General features: G+C 49.1%; 1 protein-coding gene across 1 annotated transcript in view; it reads left to right on the top strand.

The window, feature by feature from the left end:
- Positions 1 to 4767: 4767 nt before the first annotated feature.
- The window catches only part of LOC145338932 (dual specificity tyrosine-phosphorylation-regulated kinase 1A-like), a 44939-nt gene continuing 27371 nt past the window's right edge, over positions 4768 to 22335 (top strand). The window contains exon 1 of the mRNA XM_080183329.1: positions 4768 to 5233. The gene's annotated coding sequence lies outside the window, so the exon portion shown is untranslated. The remainder of the gene's footprint in view (positions 5234 to 22335) is intronic.

Here is a 22335-nt window from a genome sequence, read left to right as displayed (position 1 = left end):
TTTGATTAAAGAGCAATTAGTAAAGTGAAGATAGATGCTGATGGGGGTTGTTGGTAGAAAAAATGCTAGGAGGTTTAATGTTTCTTTTAGTGTCACAAGTAGGCCTACATTAACACTGCAGTGAAGTTAGTGAAAATCCCCTGGTCACCACACAGTGGCGCCTGTTCGGGTGCACTGAGGGAGAATTTAGCACAGCCAATGCACCTAACCTCAAACTATGGGACAAAACCATCATGGGGAGAATGTGCAGATTCACAGACAATGAGTGACCCAAGCTAGGAATTGAATCTAGATCCCTGGTGCTGAGAGCAGTGCTAACTGGTGTGCCACCCTTTGTAGAAAAGCCTGGCGAAATTCGAAGCTGCTGAAATCTAATTTTCATTTTTTTGCACTGACACTCTCACCTATTTAACAGTACGAGGTCACCAAACATACGTAAAAGAATCGGGAGGCTGTTTTCTTTGCGGTCACCATGTCAGGTGGGAAAATTCAAACCAAATTTATCAGATTAAAAGAATAAAAAACTTGATATTAAACATACATGCAAATCTGACTGAGTTGTGGTCATTAGGGGTCTGAATATGTTAAGTATGAGCAAAATTATTTTTTCAATAGCTTCTCCCTGGAGAGGGGGACAGTTTATGGCCACCTTGTTGTTATGTAAGTGTGGGAAAATTCAAACCACCAAAGATGTTTATTAAACAAACTTAAAAAAGACATTTTGAAGGGAAAGTTGGCTGACTTGGGACCATCGGGAGAGGGATCTGACAATAAGTGCGAGTAGAATCATTTCACAGTAACAGTGCCAGGGATGACCTCTCAAAACATTTGAAGGCAAAGCTAACTAATATGGTCATGGGGAGATCTGAAAATATTCAGTCAGGTGGGGGGGGAGTGGGTAGAGAATGGGAACAGACAGGTTATGTTGCCATTAAAAGGGTTTTTTTAACTAGAAGCATTGTGGAGAACAGATCCCTGTCTGCATCAATGGGACTAAGTAACAATGATTGTGAGCTTCAAGCTTTTAGGTGTCCAGGTCACCAACGTGTCCTGGTTCCCTTCATGCCATTGCTATAGTTCAGAAAGCCTGCCATTGCTTCTACTTTGAGGATACTTAAGGAAATTTGATATGTCAGCTACAACTCTCACCAACTTTTACAGATTTGCCATAGAAAGCATTCTTTCTGGTTGTATCACAGCTTGGAATGGCTCCTATTCTGCCCAAGAATGCAAGGAACTATAAAAAGGTTGTGAACGTAGCCCAACCCATCTCGCAAACCAGCCTCCCAACCATTGACTCTGTCTACACTTCCTGCTGCCTCAGAAAAGCAGCCAGCATAATCAAGGACCCCACACCCCAAAATTCTCTCTTCCACCTTCCGTCAGGAAAAAGATACAAAAGTCTGAGGTCACGTACCAACCGACTCAAGAACAGCTTCATCCCTGCTACTCAGACTTTTGAATGGACTTCCTTGCATTAAGTTGATCATTCTCTACACCCCAGCTATGACTGTAACGCTATATTCTGCACTCTGTCCTTCTCTACAAACGGTATGCTTTGTATAGCACCAGAAACAATACTTTTTACTGTATCCCAGTACATGTGGTCAGCACAGTGGTTAGTGCTACCAACTCTGTGCCAGAGACCTGGCTTGGGTCAGTCAAAGAACAAAAAAATTACAGCCCTCCAAGCCTGCACTGACCATGAGGCCTGACTGAACTAAAACCCCCTATCCTTCTGGGACCATATCCCTTTATTCCCATCCTACGCATGTATTTGTCAAAACACCCTCTAAGTCACTACTGTATCCACTCACACTATCCCAGCAACAAATTCCACGCACCCACTGCTCTCTGTAAAAAAAATCTGCCTCATACATCTTTAAACCTTGCCCCTCGCACCTTAAACCTGTGCCCCCCTAGTAATTGGCTCTTCCACCCTGGGAAAAAGCTTCTGACTATGCACTCTGTCCATGCCTCTCAACCTTGTAGACTTCTATCAGGTCACCCCTCAACCTCTCGTTCCAGTGAGAACAAACCAAGTTTGTCCAACCTCTCCTCATAGCTAATGCCCTCCATACCAGGCTTCATCCTGGTAAATATCTTTTCCAAACCTTCTCCAAAGTCTTCACATCCTTCTGGTAGTGTGGCGACCAAAATTGAACACTATATTCCAAGTACGATGTAACTAAGGTTCAATAAAACTGCAACATGAATTACCAATTTTTAAACTGATTGCCCCAGCCAATGAAGACAAGCACGCTGTATGCCTTTTTGTCTACCTTCTCCACTTGCATTGCCATTTTCAGTGAGCTATGTACCTGTACATTCACATCCCGGTCTGTGTAGTCTGCATTTTCTCATCATGTGTGTGGGTTTTCTCCCATTTCTTATTGAAACATATAAGATGATTAGAGGTTTAGATAGGGTGGATAGTGATAGCCTTTTTCCTCGGATGGAGAAAGCTAGCACGAGGGGGCATGGCTTTAAATTAAGGGGGGGTAGCTACAGGACGGATGTCAGGGGTAGGTTCTTTACCCAGCGGGTGGTGAGGGATTGGAATGCCCTGCCTGCTGCAGTTGTAAAACGCGCCTAGTTTGGGGGCGTTTAAGAGATCTATGGATAGGTTTATGGACGAAAAGGGATTGGTATAGGCTAGTGGGTCATTGTTTTTGTAACTGGTCGGCGCAACATCATGGGCCGAAGGGCCTGTTCTGCGCTGTAATGTTCTATGTTCTATTTCCTCCCACAGTCCAAAAGAGGTGCTGGTTAGGTGCAGTGGCCAAGCTAAATTTTCCCTCAGTCTACCCGAACACGCGCAATAGTTTGACGACCAGGGGATTGTCACAGAAACTGCATTGGTGTATACTGAAAAAGAAACAAATTGTAACATTACATTCTGCACTCCCTCCTCTATGAACGGTACGCTTTGTCTGGTTAATGCAAGAAACAATACTTCTCATTTTATAGTCTTAGACATGTCAATGCTATGTAGACAAAACATATCGTTCATAGAGAAGGAAAGTGCAGAATGTAGTGTTACAGTCATAGCTAGGGTGTAGAGAAAGATCAACTTAATGCAACGTAAGTCCATTCAAAATACTGACAGCAGCAGGGAAAAAATTGTTCTTGAGTTGGCTGATATATGACCATAGACTTTTGTATTGTTTTCCTGACGGAAGAAAGTGGAACAGAGAATGTCTGAGATGTGTGGGGTCCTTAATTATGTTGGCTGCTTTTCCAAGGCAGCGGGAAGTGTAGACAGAGTCAATGGATGGGAGGCTGGTTTGTGTGATGGGTTGGGCTACATTCACAACCTTTTGTAGTTCCTTGTGGTCTTGGGCAGAGCAGGAGCCCATACCAAGCTGTGATACAACCAGAAAAATGCTTTCTGTGGTGCATCTGTAAAAGTTGGTGAGAGTCGTAGCTGACACTGAGTCTTCTGAGAAAGTAGAGGTGTTGGTGGGCTTTCTTAATTATAGCATTGGTATGGGGGGGACCAGGACAAGTTGTTGGTGATCTGGACACCTAAAATCTTGAAGCTCTCACCCATTTCTACTTTGTCCCTGTTGATGTGGACAGGGGCATGTTAATAAGAACATAAGAAATAGGAGCAGGAGTAGGCCATCTAGCCCCTCGAGCCTGCCCCACCATTCATTGAGATCATGGCTGATCTGTTGTGTCTCAGTTCCACATTCCTGCCCTCTCCCCATAACCCTTAATCCCCTTGCCTATCAAAAACCTGTCAACCCGTGTCTTAAAAATATTTAGCGAGGCAGCCTCCACCACTTCAACGGGCAGAGAATTCCAGAGATTCACCACCCTTTGAGTGAAGAAGTTCCTCCTCAACTCCGTGTTCTCCTTTCCTGAAGTCGATGACTATTGCCTTGATTTTGTAGACATTGGGGGAGAGATTATTTTTGCTGCACCAGTTCACCAGATTCTTTTATCTGTTTCTTGTACTCTGTCTAGTCATTGTTTGAGATCTGCCCCACTACAGTGGTGTCATCAACAAACTTGAAAATCGAGTTGGAGGGGAATTTGGCTGCAGTCACAGGTGTACATAGTATAAGAAAGGCAAAACTGACTGACCGATAGTCATGAAAAAACGTCAGATTGGAATACAATTATTTTGGAAAATAGACGCACATCCCAGTGATGACCTGACCTGGGGGTGGGGGAGGGAGAATTGAAACCAAAGGGTTTTAAACCAGTATTTTCACATAATAAGACAATTGAAGGGGCAACTTAACAATTTCTAAAGATAGGAAATGGGAAAATATTAAATAGGAGTTAAATTATATTTTTGAAAAATCACACGCACCAATAGCGATCTCTGAGGGAGAATGACGGTTTCTGGCCGCCATTTTGTCCAGCAAGGGCGGGAAAGTCCAAACGGTGCAAATCTGTTTTTTCTTAAAACACAAGAACTGGAATAAAATGTGTTTTCCTTTGGGGAGTCGCGCTGCTGCTGCAGTGTGTATGTGTGTGAAGCTAAGGGAGGATCTCTCTTTGTCTCTCACTCACCGCTGCCTCTCTCTCTCGCGGCCGCCATTTTGCGGCGCCTATGCCGGGCCGCGCGCGCGGGAAAATTCAAACTCTAACGGTCAGGCTGCCGGGGCCGGGATCGAGGCGGCGGCCCGGGGAGGGGGAAATGTGTGGCTGATTATCTGGGCGGTGGGGTGGGGAGGGGGGCCGAAAAGGGGGGGAATTCGATCCTTTCACCGGCTCCAGGTTTGAAAGGCCGGCGCGAACGGCGGCGGTTGGCCGCCATTTTGTGACGGGCGGGAAGTTTGAACCGCGGGAAAATGAGAGCGAGAGGAATTTAAATCCCTTTCCCCGGGCAGGACATTCTGACTCCGGGAGAGAGGAGTTCCTGCCGAGCAGTGTATGTGTGTTACTGCGGCTTGTGTGTGAGCGAAGGAGGGACCCGCGGCTTAAAGCGCCGGGGGGGGGGAAGCGGCCTCTCCTGCTACTCCAGCCCGAGGCCTGTGGCCCGGCTCCGCGGGGAAGGGAAGGGCCAGCGCCATCTTTGTGCAGCCGCCGCCCGGGGAAGGAGGGCAAGCAGTGGCTCCGGGAGGCCTCCCCCCGCGGGGCGGGAGGGAGGGAGAGATAGAGGCAGCAGCGAGGCCGGGAAGAGGGCTGGGATCCGCGGCCTGGCCTGGGCCGGTCCCCCGCCCGCTCACAGCCCCGGCTCCAGCCGGCACCGCCCACCAGCTCAGGCCGCTCTGAGGTGAGTCTCTGGACCTCCCTCCACTTCTCCTCCTCGGACCTCCCCTCCTCCTCGCTCATCCCCTTTTATTCTCTCCCCTCCCTCCTCATCTCTCCTCCTCCCTTCCCCGGGCCTCCCACCCCCAACCACCACCATGCCACCACCCCCCCCCAGCCCCGGCATTCACCTCCCCCCGCCGATACCCACCCCCTCCCCCTGGCATTCACCCCTCCCACCCCCACCCCACAGCATTCAACCTGACATTCTTTCCTCCTCTCCCTAGCAATCCACCCCCTCCCCTTTGGTATTCCCCACACTCCCCATGGCATTCCTACCCCTCATCCCAGCAATCACCCTGCCGCCCACCCCGCAGCATTCCCCTGCTTCCCCCCTGGTATTCCCCCGCACCAACCCTCCCCCACCCCAAGCAGGCATTCACCTGCCTCTCCCCGGCAATCATCCCCCACTCCCCCGGCATTACCCCCGCGCCCCCCGGGATTACCACTGCCTGCCCAAATGGCATCCCCCCCACCATCGGCATTCTCGCCCCTGGCATTCCCCCCGCCCCCCACTCCATCCCGTTATCCCCCCAGCCCTGGCATTCCCCCTGCACCTCCCAGCCCTTGGCAGCACCCTGCCCCCCAGGATCCCATGCCCCCACCATCCCAGCCCTGTCTCCCTCCCTCCTCCTCTTTCTGGAACTAGTGCAGTCGAGTCCTGCCCATTCTTAATGTAGATAAACAAACCAAAGCAAAGAGCCCCCACAGGGTTATCTGAATGTTTTGTCCTTAAATTGGGTGTTCTGAACTCAATAACGGGCTCCGACTCAATATCCAATTAATAATGGTCTCCCACTCAATGTCCGATCGATAACAGGCTCCTGCTTGATGACCGATTGATAACGGGCTCTCACTTGATGCCCGATCGATAACGGGGGCTGAAACTGATTCTGATCAAACATTGGTGCTTTAACTCAATACCTGATCAGTGACAGGGATTGTTAATTTGATTCCTGTTTGATATTGGGGTCCTAACTAAGTATCTGCTCAATGATGGGCCTCTATCTCATGTGACCAAGAGCTAATGCTAATATCTATGCTAATATCTAATACATTTGGGAGTTAATTAATGCTTAAACTTCAGAACTGGATCTTACTAAAGTCTCCCAGAGGGTTTAATTATCTGTCTTTTCTCTGTGTACGTAAATGTCTGTGTTTTCAATATTATTTATTGACTGGGCTATATTTTCTGTGTAACTGGCCGTAATCAATAATGGCGCCGCACTGATAGAAAAGTCATGGTCTAATTAACAAATATATTGTCAAAAATTGATTTTGCACAATTCTTGCTAAATATATAGTATTTGTTGCTAATTGAAATAATAGGAGAGTTTGATTAAAATATCTAATTGTTGGGACTATGGTTAATATGTACATGAGGCTAATAGATTGAGCTGAAATCTATCCAGTATAAAATCTATGCACAGTGGTTTCCAGATGCCATCAGTGTGGACGCACACTGTAGTTAACCTGCTCTGTGACATGTTTACATAAGCAATTGCCATTTTAAAGTGGGACCCGGGAATTTATAGATGTCAGAACAGGAATTTATATTAGGATATTTAAAATGTCTTCAGAATGCGGGGTAAATTCTATTTGCCTGTTCCCTCTCCTCAGCCTAACACCCTCCCTTTTCTAATACTCACAGTCACCATAAGTATACCCTTATACTGTGTGCGAGTTCAGGTATCAAACCATTCGTTTCTGCAGTTTTAATCACCATAGAACCAAATGTGCTGGCTAATTGTGAAAACTTATCGTTGGCATTGAGGTTTATGATGTCTGTGGAAATATTTGTATCAACTCAACTGATTCTTTGAGCAAGACACGTTTTAGATACCTAATACAGTTGTTGTGCCTAAGTTATTCACCAAATATTGATTATGATCTGAGTTTCAGGTTTGGTATTTGAAAGCTGTGGGCATTGTTGAATGTTGTTAACATGATTATGTTTGTGATTGTTTTCTATGTTTTGAATTGAATTATACTGTACAGCAACGCCACTGAACAGTAATTATAGGAGATATTGTTCCCATCAATTAAGGAGCAGTATAATGTATTTATCCCTTCCCTACCCTCCTAATGCCTGCTTGTAAATGTTAGATTTCAGCATTCAGCCTTAACCTCTGTGATCCATGTAGTGTAGGTGTTCAGAGTAATTTTGGCTGCAGGATGTGCCTGGGAATGTCGTTTTCCCGTTTGTGTAAATGTGCTGTGATTCTACACTCTGGATAGAGGGAGTGCTGCATTGTGACATGTTTACATGGGCAGATACCATTATAACTGGGGAGAGGGGGCGGGAGCTTTTCATGGGAACATTGCATTGTGCATTCTCCAGTTAAGAAGTCACTTCTTACTGTGTTTACCCCAGTCCAACACCGGCACCTCCACATCATATTCTCCAGTTCACAGGCCTGCTTGCTTCTGAATAGTTCTCCATGTTCAGAAATGTCTTCCACAGAACGGAGGCAGAATACTTAAAGCTTCCATTCTCCGTTTTAAACCTGGTTTCTTTTGCTGCACAGATCTGTGTTATTTACGGTTTCCATTTCATGATCCATGCTGGCAGTAAATGTGTGTAGAGCAAGCTCCCACAAACAGCAGAGTGGCAATTGGGTTTTTTTAGGAGGAATTATTTGGGTAAATATTGACCCCAGCATGCTGAGGCCAACTTGGTACGGTACAGGCAACATGGTAGCACAGTGGTTAGCACTGCTGCTTCACAGCACCAGGGGCCTGGGGTCGATTCCCGGCTTGGGTCACTGTCTATGTGGAGTTTACACATTCTCCTCCTGTCTGCATGGGTTTCCTCTGGGTGCTCCAGTTTTCTCCCACAAACCAAAGATGTGCGGGTTAGGTTGATTGGCCAGGCTAAAATTGCCTCTTAGTGTTCTGAGATACGTGGGTTAGAGGGATTATAAGAACTTTAAGAAATAGGAGCAGGAGTAGGCCATCTAGCCCTTCGAGCCTGGCCCGCCATTCAGTAAGATCATGGCTGATCTGTCGTATCTCAGTTCCACCTTCCCGCCCTCTCCCCATAACCCTTAATCCCCTTGCCTATCAAAAACCTGTCAACCCGCATCTTAAATATATTTAGCGAGGCTGCCTCCACCACTTCAATGGGCAGAGAATTCCAGAGATTCACCACCCTTTGAGTGAAAAAGTTCCTCCTCAACTCCGTTCTAAACCGCTCCCCCCCCTTTATCTTGAGGCTGTGCCCTCAAGTCCTACTGTCCTTTCTGAGCGGGAAGAGCCTCTCCACCTCAATCGTATCCATCCCATTCATCATCTTATATGTCTCAATGAGATCTCCCCTCATTCTTCTAAACTCTAACGAGTACAAGCCTAGTTTATTCTGCCTCTCCTCATAGTTCAACCCCCTCAACTCCGGTATCAGCCTAGTAAACCTCCTCTGCACTCCCTCCAAGGCCAAAATATCCTTGCGTAAGTGCGGCGACCAAAACTGCACACAGTACTCCAGCTGCGGCCTCACCAGTGCCCTGTACAGTTGCAGCAAGACCTCCCTACTTTTATATTCAGTCCCCCTCACTATGAAGGCTAGCATCCCATTTGCCTTCCTGACCACCTGCTGCACATGCAGGCTGGGTTTTTGCGACTCATGCACAAGGACCCCGAGGTCCCTCTGCACCGTTGCGTGCTGCAGTTTTTTGCCATGTAAGTAATAGTCCTTCCTACCATTATTCCTACCAAAGTGGACAACTTCACACTTGCCAACATTAAATTCCATTTGCCATTTCCTGGCCCATTCGCCCAGCCTATCTAGATCCTTCTGCAGACTTTCCACACCCTCCGCACAATTTGCCGTTCCACCAATCTTGGTGTCATCAGCAAACTTCAACACCATACACTCAGTTCCCTCATCCAGATCATCTATATAAATGGTAAATAGCTGAGGCCCCAGCACTCCCTGGGGCACTCCACTAGTCACCAACCGCCAATCCGAATAGCACCCATTGACCCCCACTCTCTGCCTCCTATTTGACAGCCAATCTCCTATCCACGCTAACACCCTACCCCTAACTCCATGCCCCCTGACCTTCTGTAATAACCTCTTGTGCGGCACCTTATCAAACACCTTCTGAAAATCAAGAAACACCACATCCACCGGCTCTCCTCTAACCACCGCCCTAGACACATCCTCATAGAACTCCAATAAATTCGTCATACACGACTTCCCCTTAACGAAACCGTGCTGCGTCTGCTCTATCAAACAATTTTCCTCAAGATGCCTCGCTATTTTCTCCTTGATCACAGATTCTAACATTTTACCTACAACAGACGTTAAACTAACCGGCCTATAATTCCCTGCCTTTTGCCTGCCACCCTTCTTAAACAATGGCGTAACATTAGCCGTTTTCCAATCTTCCGGCACTTCCCCGTAATCTAGCGACGTTTGGAAAATAATCACCAAGGCATCCACTATCACCTCCGCCATTTCTTTCAGAACCCTTGGATGCATTCCATCCGGTCCTGGGGACTTGTCCACAATCAGTCCCTCCAGTCTTTCGAGCACTGCCTCTTTAGTAACAATAATGTCATTCAGGCTCTCCACTCCTACCATCTTTCCATCGCTAACACCCGGCAAATTATTCATGTCCTCCTCCGTGAAGACCGAAACAAAAAAGTTATTCAAGGCCTCAGCCATTTCCCCATCCCCTACCACTAAGTCCCCCCTCTCATCCTCTAAGGGTCCAACATTCTACGTCCAACGTCCAACATTTACCCGATTAACGGGTAAATGTGTTGGGATATGGCAGTAGGGCCTGGATGGAATTGTGGTCGGTGCAGACTGGATGGGCCAGATGGCCTGTTTCTGGACTGTAGGGTTTCTATGATTCTATGAACTCCCCTAGCTCTTCAGAATTGTGGCTGTGGGGTCCTTAAATCCACCTGAGGGCAGAGTGAGGCCTTGGATTAAGGTCTGTGACAGCTTCCTCTAACAGTGTGCCCCAACATTCAGATTACTTTCTGAAATCTCAGGAGTGAGACTGGAAATCACAACCTTTAAGAATTTAAACACCTCTGGTGAATATGGTCCCTTGGCTTTCAATACTTCGAGGAGAACACCGTGGCTCTCTCACATACTGACCAATGTGCCTCGATCTGTCCTGACCTTGCCTGTAACTGCCTTCTGGGCACTATTTATTGGACATGGTTCCTTCAGTGCTTTCAGCACTGACAGTAAAGGAACAGCGATGTTCAATTTCAAGATGCCCACTTTATTAGTGCCTCTTTAGTCAGTTTGCTACCAAATATTGTACCAACTGACTCAAAAACAGCTTCTTCCCTGCTGCTGCCAGACTTTTGAATGGACCTACCTCGCATTAAGTTGATCTTTCTCTACACCCTAGCTATTACTAACACTACATTCTGCACTGTGTCCTTTCCTTCTCTATGAACAGTATGTTTTGTCTGTATAGCCGGCAAGAAAAAATATTTTACACTGTCTGCTACTACATGTGACAATGAATCAATCAATGTCACTCCCTGAAGTCCCAGGGCAGCATCACCCCACAGGGTCCCAGGGTGGCATCGCCCTCCAGTGCAGCGTCACCTTCCCGTGGGGCACATCACCCCGGTGCAGCATCACCCTCCCGTGGGGCAGCGTGTCATCGTTCCACCCCCCCCCCCCCCCCCCCCCCCCCAGCCTAGTTGGGGCGGCACCACTCCTCAGGGTACCGGGTCAGCTCTTGCCCTGGTGTCTATGTCCAGTTTGTGTTCACAGTAAAAGGAACCCTATAAGTGGTGCTGTGTCTTGTGAAGTGCAGCTTTGCAGCATAGAGGGTGCCATTGCATTGTGGTACTAAATCAAGTGAATGTCAGCATTTAATCGTGAGCTATTCCTTCTGGTCCACTCCATATCCAGGTTTTACTGTCTGTTGGAATACCTAGACCCTGTTTCTCACACTGACAGCTTCTCACTTTCTGTCATTAATGTTTCTGCAAAATCCAGTTGCTACTGAATGCTGACTTTAGTATGTCCAGCACACATTTTTTCGTGTGGCATTGTGGCCCACTGGTTAGCACTGCTGCATCACAGCACCAAGGACCCAGATTTAATTCCCGGCTTGGGCCACTGTCTGTGTGGAGTTCTCCCTGTGTCTGTGTGGCTTTCCTCCAAGTGCTCCGGTTTCCTCCAAAGATGTGCAGGTTAGCTGGTAAATGTGCAGGGTTACAGGGATGGAGCAGAGGAGAGGGTCTAGGTAAGATGTTCTTTTAGAGAGTGGATGCAAATTTGATATGCCAAATGGCCTCCTGCATCCTATGGATTTTATGATTCTGAGGGAGCTCACGGTCGCCTCGCTCCCTCCCTCACGGAGGGAGCTCACGGTCGCCTCGCTCCCTCCCTCACGGAGGGAGCTCACGGTCGCCTCGCTCCCTCCCTCACGGAGGGAGCTCACGGTCGCCTCGCTCCCTCCCTCACGGAGGGAGCTCACTGTTCAGTGTCCCCAAGACACTGCGGGCATAGAGCATCGTGAAAGATATTGCAGCCACACCCAGTCCTAAGTGCCTCCTATCAGAAGGCAAAGTGATGTTTCTGTTTCTGATTTGACCCAGTGTGGGAAAATAGTAGGGACAATTGCAGTTCAAATCCATTTGTGTTTTATAGAAAGCAAAACAATGAGGGATAGTTCATGATGTAAAAATGTAAATATTAGTGCTCTGAATATTCATGTTGGCACCCAGTCGAAGAGGCTGACTCTCACATTTCCTGCCCTGCGGGTGGGAAATGTTGGAAGGGGTGGGGGGGAACATTGGCGCATCCATTGTTGTGAGATCAGCATTTGTTTTATTGCAGGCTGGTTGGCAGCATTCTCGGAACACGATCTGAATGATTGGATTGTTGTGTGGTGCTCGGGTACTTTTCTGTGCCCTGTCCCAGCTGGCTCAGGGAAGGGGCAGTTAATTGATCCATTTTTACAGCGCTGTCCCGTCCACACTGTGGCTCCTTTGTCTTTCACTGCTTGGCATCCTGTGCCCTTGCCAACTCCTCGGCCTGAGAAGGACTCGTAATTCCTCAGAGTCCAGAAAATGCTTGGCAAAGGCTGGTACATCTGCTGCCAATTTTGAGCAGGGTTTTATGCCACCCTGGGATTACTCATTCTCAAACCTTGGGCAGTTTGAAGCAGTAAATTATTGTTTCTCCGTGTCCTCTGTGATCAGCTCCTTATACTGTAATGTTCCAAACCTTCAACCACTGGCTTCGCATTAATAGAGCGACTATGTAATGTCACCTTATTAGAAACTTGGCTAATGAACATTTCTGGGTACAGATACACAAGAGTCCTAAGAATTCGATTAAGTGCGGGGTGAAAGTCAGGTCTGGTTCCCATAGATGTGGGTGGTGATGGGCAACAGCGAGTGCCAGACAGGTGGCTGAGAGAGTTTCATTTCTGACCTGGATGCCTGGACACTGTCAAAGAAACTTAACTAAGATATAACTCCCAAACCTCCGGCGCCCCGCCAGGGTCTCCAAACCTCCGGCGCCCCGCCAGGGTCTCCAAACCTCCGGCGCCCCGCCAGGGTCTCCAAACCTCCGGCTCCGTTCAGCATCTCAGGGTGGTCCTGTGGAGAGAAGTATAAGCACTGTTGTGATGTAGGAAATGCAGCAGCCATTTACACACAGCAAGATCCCACAAAGAGCATTGAAACAGAATCTATTTGGGTATTGGCTGAGGGATACTGTTCAGGAAGCATTGGAAATGTTGAGTCTAGAGGTGACAAAGGCATGGACAGCAGTTTTGCTCATAGAGGAATGAACACGATGGAGGTGTGTGATATGAGCCTAAGATTGATGGTCATGTAGAATTTTCGATCATCAGTTTAATAGAATTGTGCAGATCTGAACGATGAACAATTGAATCCACCCCACTTGTTTCAGCTGTCAAAAACCACTTGCTGCTTGTGAGATTTACAGGCTGGCTTGGCCTATTCATTGACAACACAATATTTAGCCTGCCTGACAGTAATATCATTGGGACTCCCACAGCATTCTCTGAACCATTTTTCAGGATGAAATATTATTCTCCCCATGATCCACTTGTGCTGTGGGTACTTAGAGGAGAGCAGGACAGTCGACATGAGGCCCTGGCCCCTTGTGTTCCACCCCTCCCTCCAGTCTTCAGCTCAAAATAGAATTCATCTGTTGCAGAATAATCATTAGGAGGGTCATTCTTTCTCCTCCCACACCACTGGTGCTTTTCATAGAAAGTGAGGCAGGGCAGGAAGGGTTAGGGCTCTACAAGTACACAATGAGTGAGTCTCTGGTGCAGAACAGGAATGGAAGGTGGGGAGGATCCAGTGGTGGACAGGGGAAAGGTTCTGCAAAGGCTAGACATAGAACCATGCAAAATTACAGCTCAGAAACAGGCCTTTTGGCTCTACTTGTCTGTGCCAAACCATTTTTTGCCTAGTCCCACTGTCCTGCACTTGAACCATATCCCTCCACACCCCTCTCATCCATGAACCCGTCCAAGTTTTTCTTAAATGTTCAGTGACCCCGCATTTACCACTTTATCCAACGTCTCATTTCACACTCCCACCACTCTCTGCGTGAAGAAGCTCCCCCTAATATTCCTTTTAAACTTTTCTCCTTTCACTCTTAACCCATGCCAACTTTGTACAAGATTGTGATTTTTGGACTCTTTATACATATGCTAGTACCCCCCCCATTGGAGCTGTTTGCTGGAAGAAACAGGAGCAAGTGTAGGCCACTATGCCCCTCAAGCTCCCCCATTTAATAAGAATTTGGCTGAACTTCTCTGCCCTGTCTCTCGATTTATTTAGTGCTCAAAAATCTATCTTGAACATGTTCCCAGTAATTCTACTTCTCTGTACCCTTGAGAGTTGGTACAGTGGTTAGCGCTGCTGCCTCACTGCGCCAGGGACCTGGGTTCAATTCCTGGCTTGGGTCACTGTCTGCATGGAGTATGCACGTTCTCCCAGTGTCTGCATGGGTTTCCTCTAGGTACACCGGTTTCCTCCCATAGTTCAAAGATGTGCAAGTTAGGTTGTCGCTCAGTGTCAGGGGATGAGTGGATGAATACATGGGGACGCTGCAATAGGGCCTGAGTGGGATTGTTGTCGGTGAAAGCTTGATGGGCCAAATGGTCTTCGTCTGCACTGTAAGGATTCTGTGAGAATTACTGAACTGTTATTAAATGACACCTCTGACTCCTTTAATAGCCCCTTGTGATAAGGAATTCCATCTTGTCATAACTGGTGTAAAACCATTCCTTCTCTTCATTTCTACTTCCATTCCTATCCTCTCTCAGTTCCCATTGATTGCAAGGATCTTTTACTGGGTCTGGCTGTGGCAAACTCTCACCTTCCCCCTCCCCTTATTTTCATATTGATGTGTGGCAGATTCCACAGCAGCCTATAGTGAACTGTGCAGATAATTTGTTCCAATCTATCTCCCTTGAGCTCCAACGGAAACAGTGCCGGTGTGAAGGCATTCTCCCCAGTATCAGAAGGCTAATTATCATCCCTTAACCAACGTTGTTAAAAAGCAGGTGTATATTGGATCATTATCTTATTGCTGTTTGCGGGATCTGGCTTTGTACGTGGCTTTCATTTCATTGGCTGTGGCACACTATGGTGAAAGCTGGTCTTGGAATGCCTTTATCATTGCTGGGAGTCATTGGGTGAAAGGGAGGAGGCTGTGGGAGTGGGTTGAGATCATATAGCTGCCCGAACCCCCAACTTTTGCAGGCAAACAAACTCGCGCCCAGTTTAACCGCTGCATTATTGACTGTATTTCTCTTGAAACTATCCCTGCTGTTTACAGCCTACCTCTGGGATTGTGTGTGTGCCTATCTCCCTGACCTGATATTACCTTCTGCACGTGCTCTCTGATAACTGCTCCCATGAAGTGTCTTGATAACTTTCTGTCTCTCAGGTGCTGGGTAAATGGGTGCTGTTGCCTTGAATCCCTTATAAGGTTCAGAGACAGCCCATCTGTCAGGGAGGGTGGGCAGGGGGCCTGTGGTCAAAAGGACCTCGAAAAAGCAGGCCTGAATTCAGGTGAAATGTGAGAGGAGATGGGAGGACAGCCTGCCTAAGGAAACTGTGCCCACTCCAGAGATTGGGTGCAGAGTTGCTGAGGCCTGCACACTCAGCTCCTGCTCTATATTTAAACTGTCTATTCCTGGCCTAGGTGGCTGCCCTGTCTCTGGGAGCCGCTGTCTCTGCTCCTATTGCCTGCTGGATGGGGAAGAGCTTCACTGGCCTGACATCAACCCCGCCATGACTGGGCAACCCTCTTCGGTTCTCTACCTGTCAATTGTCCCACTCGCTCTGGGCAGTGAGTCTGTACTTGTCAATCCCCCTCCCCATGGGCAGTGAGTCTGTACCTGTCAATCCCCAGTGAGTCTGTACCTGTCAATTCCCCTTCCCCTGGGCAGTGAGTCTGTACCTGTCAATCCCCCTTCCCCTGGGCAGTGAGTCTGTACCTGTCAATCCCCCTCCCCCTGGGCAGTGAGTCTGTACCTGTCAATCCCCCTCCCCCTGGGCAGTGAGTCTGTACCTGTCAATCCCCCTCCCCCTGGGCAGTGAGTCTGTACCTGTCAATCCCCCTCCCCCTGGGCAGTGAGTCTGTACCTGTCAATCCCCCTCCCCCTGGGCAGTGAGTCTGTACCTGTCAATCCCCCTTCCCCTGGGCAGTGAGTCTGTACCTGTCAATCCCCCTTCCCCTGGGCAGTGAGTCTGTACCTGTCAATCCCCCTCCCCCTGGGCAGTGAGTCTGTACCTGTCAATCCCCCTCCCCCTGGGCAGTGAGTCTGTACCTGTCAATCCCCCTCCCCCTGGGCAGTGAGTCTGTACCTGTCAATCCCCAGTGAGTCTGTACCTGTCAATCCCCCTTCCCCTGGGCAGTGAGTCTGTACCTGTCAATCCCCAGTGAGTCTGTACCTGTCAATCCCCCTTCCCCTGGGCAGTGAGTCTGTACCTGTCAATCCCCCTTCCCCTGGGCAGTGAGTCTGTACCTGTCAATCCCCCTTCCCCTGGGCAGTGAGTCTGTACCTGTCAATCCCCCTCCCCCTGGGCAGTGAGTCTGTACCTGTCAATCCCCCTCCCCCTGGGCAGTGAGTCTGTACCTGTCAATCCCCCTCCCCCTGGGCAGTGAGTCTGTACCTGTCAATCCCCCTCCCCCTGGGCAGTGAGCCTGTACCTGTCAGTCCCCCTCCCCCTGGGCAGCCTGTACCTGTCAGTCCCCCTCCCCCTGGGCAGTAACCCTGTACCTGTCAATCCCCCTCCCCCTGGGCAGTCTGTACCTGTCAATATCCCTCCCTCTGGGCAGTGAGTCTGTACCTGTCAATCCCCCTCCCCTTCTCCTGGGCAGTGAGTCTGTACCTGTCAATTCCCCTCCCTGTGGGCAGTGAGTCTGTACCTGTCAGTCCCCCTCCCCCTGGGCAGTGAGCCTGTGCCTGTCAATTCCACCCCCCTCAGGGGCAGTGAGCCTGTACCTGTCAATCCCCCTCCCTTGGGCTGTGATCTGTACCTGTCACACCTCCCCACCGCCCCCTCCCCTGCACAATGAACCCGTACCTGTTAAATCTCCCCCTCCCCTGGGCAGTGAGCCTATACCTGTGAATTGTCAGCCTCCTCTGGGCAGTGAGTCTGTACCTGTCAATCCCCCTCTGGGCAGTGAGCCTGTACCTGTCAATTATCAGCCTCCTCTGGGCCGTGAGTCTGTACCTGTCAATCCCCCTCCTCTGGGCAGTGAGCCTGTACCTGTCAATTATCAGCCTCCTCTGGGCAGTGAGTCTGTACCTGTCAATCCCACTCTCCCTGGGCAGTGAGTCTGTACCTGTCAATCCCCCTCCCCCTGGGCAGAGAGTCTGTACCTGTCAGTCCCCCTCTCCCTGGGCAATGAGCCTCTACCTGTCAATCCTCCCCCTCCCCTTGGGCAGTGAGTCTGTACCTGTCAATCCTCTACCACCCTGGGCAGTGAGCCTGCACCTGTCGATCCCCCTTCCCCAGGTAGTGAGCCAATACCTGTCAACTCCTCCCCAACCCCTGGGCAGTGAACCTGCACCTGTCAATCCCCCTCCCCTGGGCTGTGAGCTGTACCTGTCACACCTGCCCACTGCCCCCTCCCTGGCACAGTGAGCCTGTACCTGTCAATCGTCAGCCTCTCCTGGGCAGTGAGTCTGTACCCGTCAATCCCCTCCCCTCATCTGTGAGCCTGTACCTGTCAATCCTCCCCCTCCCTTGGGCAATGAGCGTGTACCTGTTAATTCCCCGGCACCAGGCAGTGAGCCTGTACCTGTCAATTCCCTTCCCTCTCCCCTGGGCAGTGAACCTTTACCTGTCAATCTTCCCCCTCCCCTGGGGCATGAGTCTGCACCTTTCAATCCTCCCCTCCCCCACCCCAGGCAGTGAGTCTGTACCTGTCAATACCCCTTCCTTGGGCGGTGAGCCTGTACCTGTCAATCCCCTTCCCCCGGGCAGTGAGCCTTTACCTGTCAATCCCCCTCCCCCTCGACAGTGAGCCTGTACCTGTCAATCCATTTCTCCTTGAGCAGTGAGCCTGTCTATTTCCCCTTCCTCTGGGCAGTGAGTCTGTACTTGTCAATCCCCCTCCCCCAGGGCAGTGAGGCTGTACCTGTCAATCCCCCTCTTCCTGGGCAGTGAGTCTGTACCTGTCAATCCCCCTCTCCCCTGAGCAGTGAGCCTGGACCTGTCAATCCCTCTCCACTCTCCCTGAGCATTGAGCCTGTATCTGTCAATCCCCCTATCCTCCCCTGGACAGTGATACTGTACCTGTCAATCCCTCTCCCCCTAAACAATGAGCCTGTACCTGTCAATCTGCCTCCCCCTGGGCATTGAGCCTGTATGTGTCAATCCCCCTGCCCTCCCCTGGGCAGTGATAGTGTACTTGTCAATCCTCCTCCCCCTAAGCAGTGAGCCTGTATTTGTCAATCCCTGTCCCCGCCCCCTGAGCTGGGAGCTTGTACCTGTCAATCCTCCTCCCTCTGGCAATGAGTCTGTATCTGTCAATCATTCCACCTATTGCTGGGCAGAATAGCCCCTGGCCCCGCCCCTTTCCCTAGCCGTCCTGGCAACAGGCGGGCCTGGCTTCCCATTGGCGCAGCCGGTAGCCAATGAGATGGTGCGGGCGCTGTGATGACGCGTCTTGTTGCTAGGTGAGGGAATTGCAACAGCGAGTGGAAAGTGCAACATGCAGAACCCGGAAGGATGAATGAAACAGAGTTGGTGGCAATCTCTGTGCGATATATTTATAGATATGGCATTCTGTGCGGGTCTGTATGTTTATACACAGCCTGTTCCAGTAATAAAGCTCATCTGACACATTTAAAAGCCCCAAAGTCAATCAGCCAGTGTTTGTCACATGGGTGGAGGAGGACTGCACAATTTCCCTTCTCCAAATATTCCTGGCCACATTGGCATTGCATCCACATCTCCAGTGCATCACTGGTTAGCGGGGAGATAGATGGTCTACATGTGATCAGTGGTTAGTGAGGGGAAGGGTCTCCAGTGAGTCACTGGTTAGTGGGGGAGGGTCTCCAGTGGGTCAGTGGTTAGTGGGGGAGGGTCTCCAGTGGATCACTGGTTAGTGAGGTGTCTCCAGTAGATCACTGATTAGTGAAGGGGGAAGGATCTACAGTGGACCACTGATTAGCGGAAGGAGGGTCTCCAGTGAAGCGCTGGTTAGCGAAGGTAAGGGTCTCCAGTGGATCACTGGTTAATGGAGATGGGTCTCCAGTGGATCACTGGTTAGTGAGAGGAGGGGTCTCTAGTGGATCACTGGTTAATGAGGAGGGGAGATCTCCAGTAGATCACTGATTAGCAGGGGGGATCTCCAGTGGATCACTGGTTACTGGGGGTGGGGGGCTCCAGTGGATCACTGGTTAGCGAGAGGAGGCTCTCCAGTGGAGCACTGGTTAATGAGGGGGAACTCCAGTAGATCACTGGTTAGCGAGAGGACAGTCTCCAGTGGATCATTCGTTAATGAGGAGGGTCTCCAGTGGATCACTGGTTAATGAAGAGGGTCTGTTTATTGTACATTGAAGAACTGCTATTATTGCTCTGTGAAATGTCTGTACAGAGGAAGTGATAAACCTGCTCTCTCCCTGGTTTATCAGCTCTCTGGTTTGTGGGGGCCTGATTTTTCCCTCCTTCTCTCACTTTTACACTCCTCTTTCTAAACGCAGCCCTGAGATAATTTGAGGCTGGCAATTCCTGCATTACCTCACCAGACGGAGGAGGGAGGATAAGCAGCCTTTGGTAGCTTTATAAAAATATCAATGTGATTAACAGCAGTCCTCTGAGCACGAAATGAACGCCCACAGTGCTCCAGTATCACGACTTAGTGTGCCCGGCCTTTCCCCGGGAAGTGAAACTTACTTCAGAGAAAAGGCAGCTTCTTGTTTGGGACCTGAGTGGCTGGAATGAAGTACTGAAAGGCTTGGAACAAGCACTGCATTTTAAACTGACTCTGTGTGTCTGACTGTCTGTCTCTCTGTCTCTCTTGCTCTGTCTCTCTGTCTCTCTTGCTCTGTCTCTCTGTCTCTCTTGCTCTGTCTGTGTCTCGGTCTCGCTCTGTCTGTGTCTCGGTCTCGCTCTGTCTGTGTCTCGGTCTCGCTCTGTCTGTGTCTCGGTCTCGCTCGCTCTCCCTCTTCCTTGTTTACTGTTGCGTTTCTCCATGTCTGATTCACCATCTTTCTCGTCCCACCCATCAATTTCAACAGAATAACTGATGAACTGACTGAGCATTGAGTGACAAAATGTCACCAGGTGTGGCAATGCAGGACGTTCTCATTTATCTGTACGCAGCCTGTAAATAATAACTGACACATCAGTGGGACCTCTTGAGCGAAAAACTTGCTGTGTTCAAATTCATCATGAGTTCAATTTTTAAACTCTGCACACACACGCGAATCACTTGGCATGTCATGTGTCACAAAACCCAATATAGCTTCATTTGCCACTTTCCCCTGTGCCTAGTGAGTTGGGTATCCCTTGTATAGTAATGAGGCCTGCTAAATGTTGGGCAGCCGTTGGGTTCATCACTGGACTCCGGGTCCCTGAGTTCAGGATGGGAGGGATGTGGGGGGCAGCGAATGTAGATATTCTGCGTTGTTGGCAGAAACTATTTCTGCTGCTAGAGGGCAGTCCAGGGCCAAGGGGTCACTCTCACATTGAAAGCTAAGTGTTTTGCATTGCTGCCTCACAGCATCAGGGACCCAATTCAGTTCAGGCCTTGAGTGACTGTGTGGAGTCTGCACATTCTCCCCGTGTCTTTGTGGTTTCCTCCTTTGTGCTCTGGTTTCCTGTCGCAGTTCAAAGATGTATTGGTTAGGTGGATTGGACATGGAGAGGATGTTTCCACTAGTAGGAGAAACTAGAACCAGAGGGCACAACCTCAGGCTAGAAGGACGTTCCTTTAAAACAGAGATGAAGTGGAATTTCTTCAGCCAGAGAATGGTAAATCTGTGGAACTCTTTGGCCCAGAAGTTTGTGGAGGCCAGGTCATTGAGTGTCTTTAAGACAGAGATAGATAGATTTTTGATTAATAAGGGGATCAGGGGCTATAGGGAAAAGGCAGGAGAATGGGGATGAGAAAAAAATCAGCCATGATTGAATGCAGACTTAATGGGCTGAATGGCCTAATTCTGCTCCTATGCCTTATGGTCTTATAGATTGACTATGCTAAATTATTTAACTTAGTTATTTATTTGTGTCACAAGTAGGTTTACATTAACATTGCAATGAAGTTACTGTGAAAATCCCCTAGTTGTCACACTCTGGCGCCTGTTCGGTTACACTGAGGGAGAATTTAGCATGGTCGATGCACGCTAACCAGCAATCTTTCAGACTGAGAGGAAACTGGAGTACCTGAAGGAAACCCATGCAAACACAGGGGAGAAATGTGCAGACTCCACACAGACAGTGACCCAAGCCGGGAATTGAACCCGGGTCCCTGCGAGGCAGCAGCGCTAACCATTGTGCCATCTTGCCGTCCAAAGATGTGTAGGTTAGGTGGATTAGGGGGATAAATACACGGGGATTGGGGCTGGGTAAGATGCTCTTTCCAGGAATCGATGCAGGCTCGATAGTCCGAATGGCCATCTACTGCATTGTGGAGATTCAATGAATGTGTCGGGATTCTTTCAGAAGTGAAATTTCGGAAATGCTTCTTCACACAAAGTGTGGAAGTGTCTTCTACTAGTGGCAATTGATTCCCGATCAGTTGTTAATATTAAATCCAAGATTGAAATATTTTTGTTATTCGAGGGATGTGGGACAAAGGTGGTGATATGAAGTTAGGTCATAGTTCAATCATGATCTCATTGAATGGTGTAATAAGCTTGAGAGTGTTGCGGCGGGGTGGGGGAAGGGGGTGAGTGCTGAATAGGGCCTCCTCCTGTTTCTGTGTAACAGGCTGGAGGGGCTGAATGGGGCCTCCTTCTGTTCCTGTGTAACAGGCTTGAGGGGCTTAATGGGGCCTTCTCCTGTTCCTGTGTAACAGGCTCGAAGGGGGCTGTAGGGAAGGGGACACAGACTGGTTTGATTAGTACTTAGTGGCAGCAATCTGCATTTATATGGCACCAATTTTAATTTGATTTATTATTGTCACATGTATTGAGTGAGAAGTATTGTTTCTTGCATGCTATACAGACAAGACATACCGTTCATAGAGAAGAAAAGGAGAGAGTACAGAATGTAGTTTACAGTCATAGATCGGGTGTAGAGAAAGATCAGCTTAATGTGAGATAAGTCCATTCAAAAGCAGGGAAGAAGCTGTTCTTGAGTCAGTTGGTACATGACCTCAGACTTTTGTATCTTTTTCCTGATGGAAGAAGGTGGAAGAAAGAATGTCTGGGGTGTATGGGGATCTTTAATTACGCTGGCTGCTTTGCTGAGGCAGCAGGAAGTGTAGACAGAGTCAATGGATGGGAGGCTGGTTTGTGTAATGGACTGGGCTACATTTACAACCTGTTGTAGTTCCTTGCAGTCTTGAGCAGAGCAGGACCATACCAAGCTGTGATACAACCAGAGAGAATGCTTTCTATGGTG

Source organism: Carcharhinus amblyrhynchos, unplaced genomic scaffold, assembly GCF_965287045.1.
Source record: "Carcharhinus amblyrhynchos unplaced genomic scaffold, sCarAmb.v2.hapA chromosome_250, whole genome shotgun sequence".
NCBI classification, from domain to species: Eukaryota; Metazoa; Chordata; class Chondrichthyes; order Carcharhiniformes; family Carcharhinidae; genus Carcharhinus; species Carcharhinus amblyrhynchos.
The sequence above is the reverse complement of the archived record's forward strand: the minus strand, read 5'-3'. Positions and strand labels throughout refer to the sequence as shown.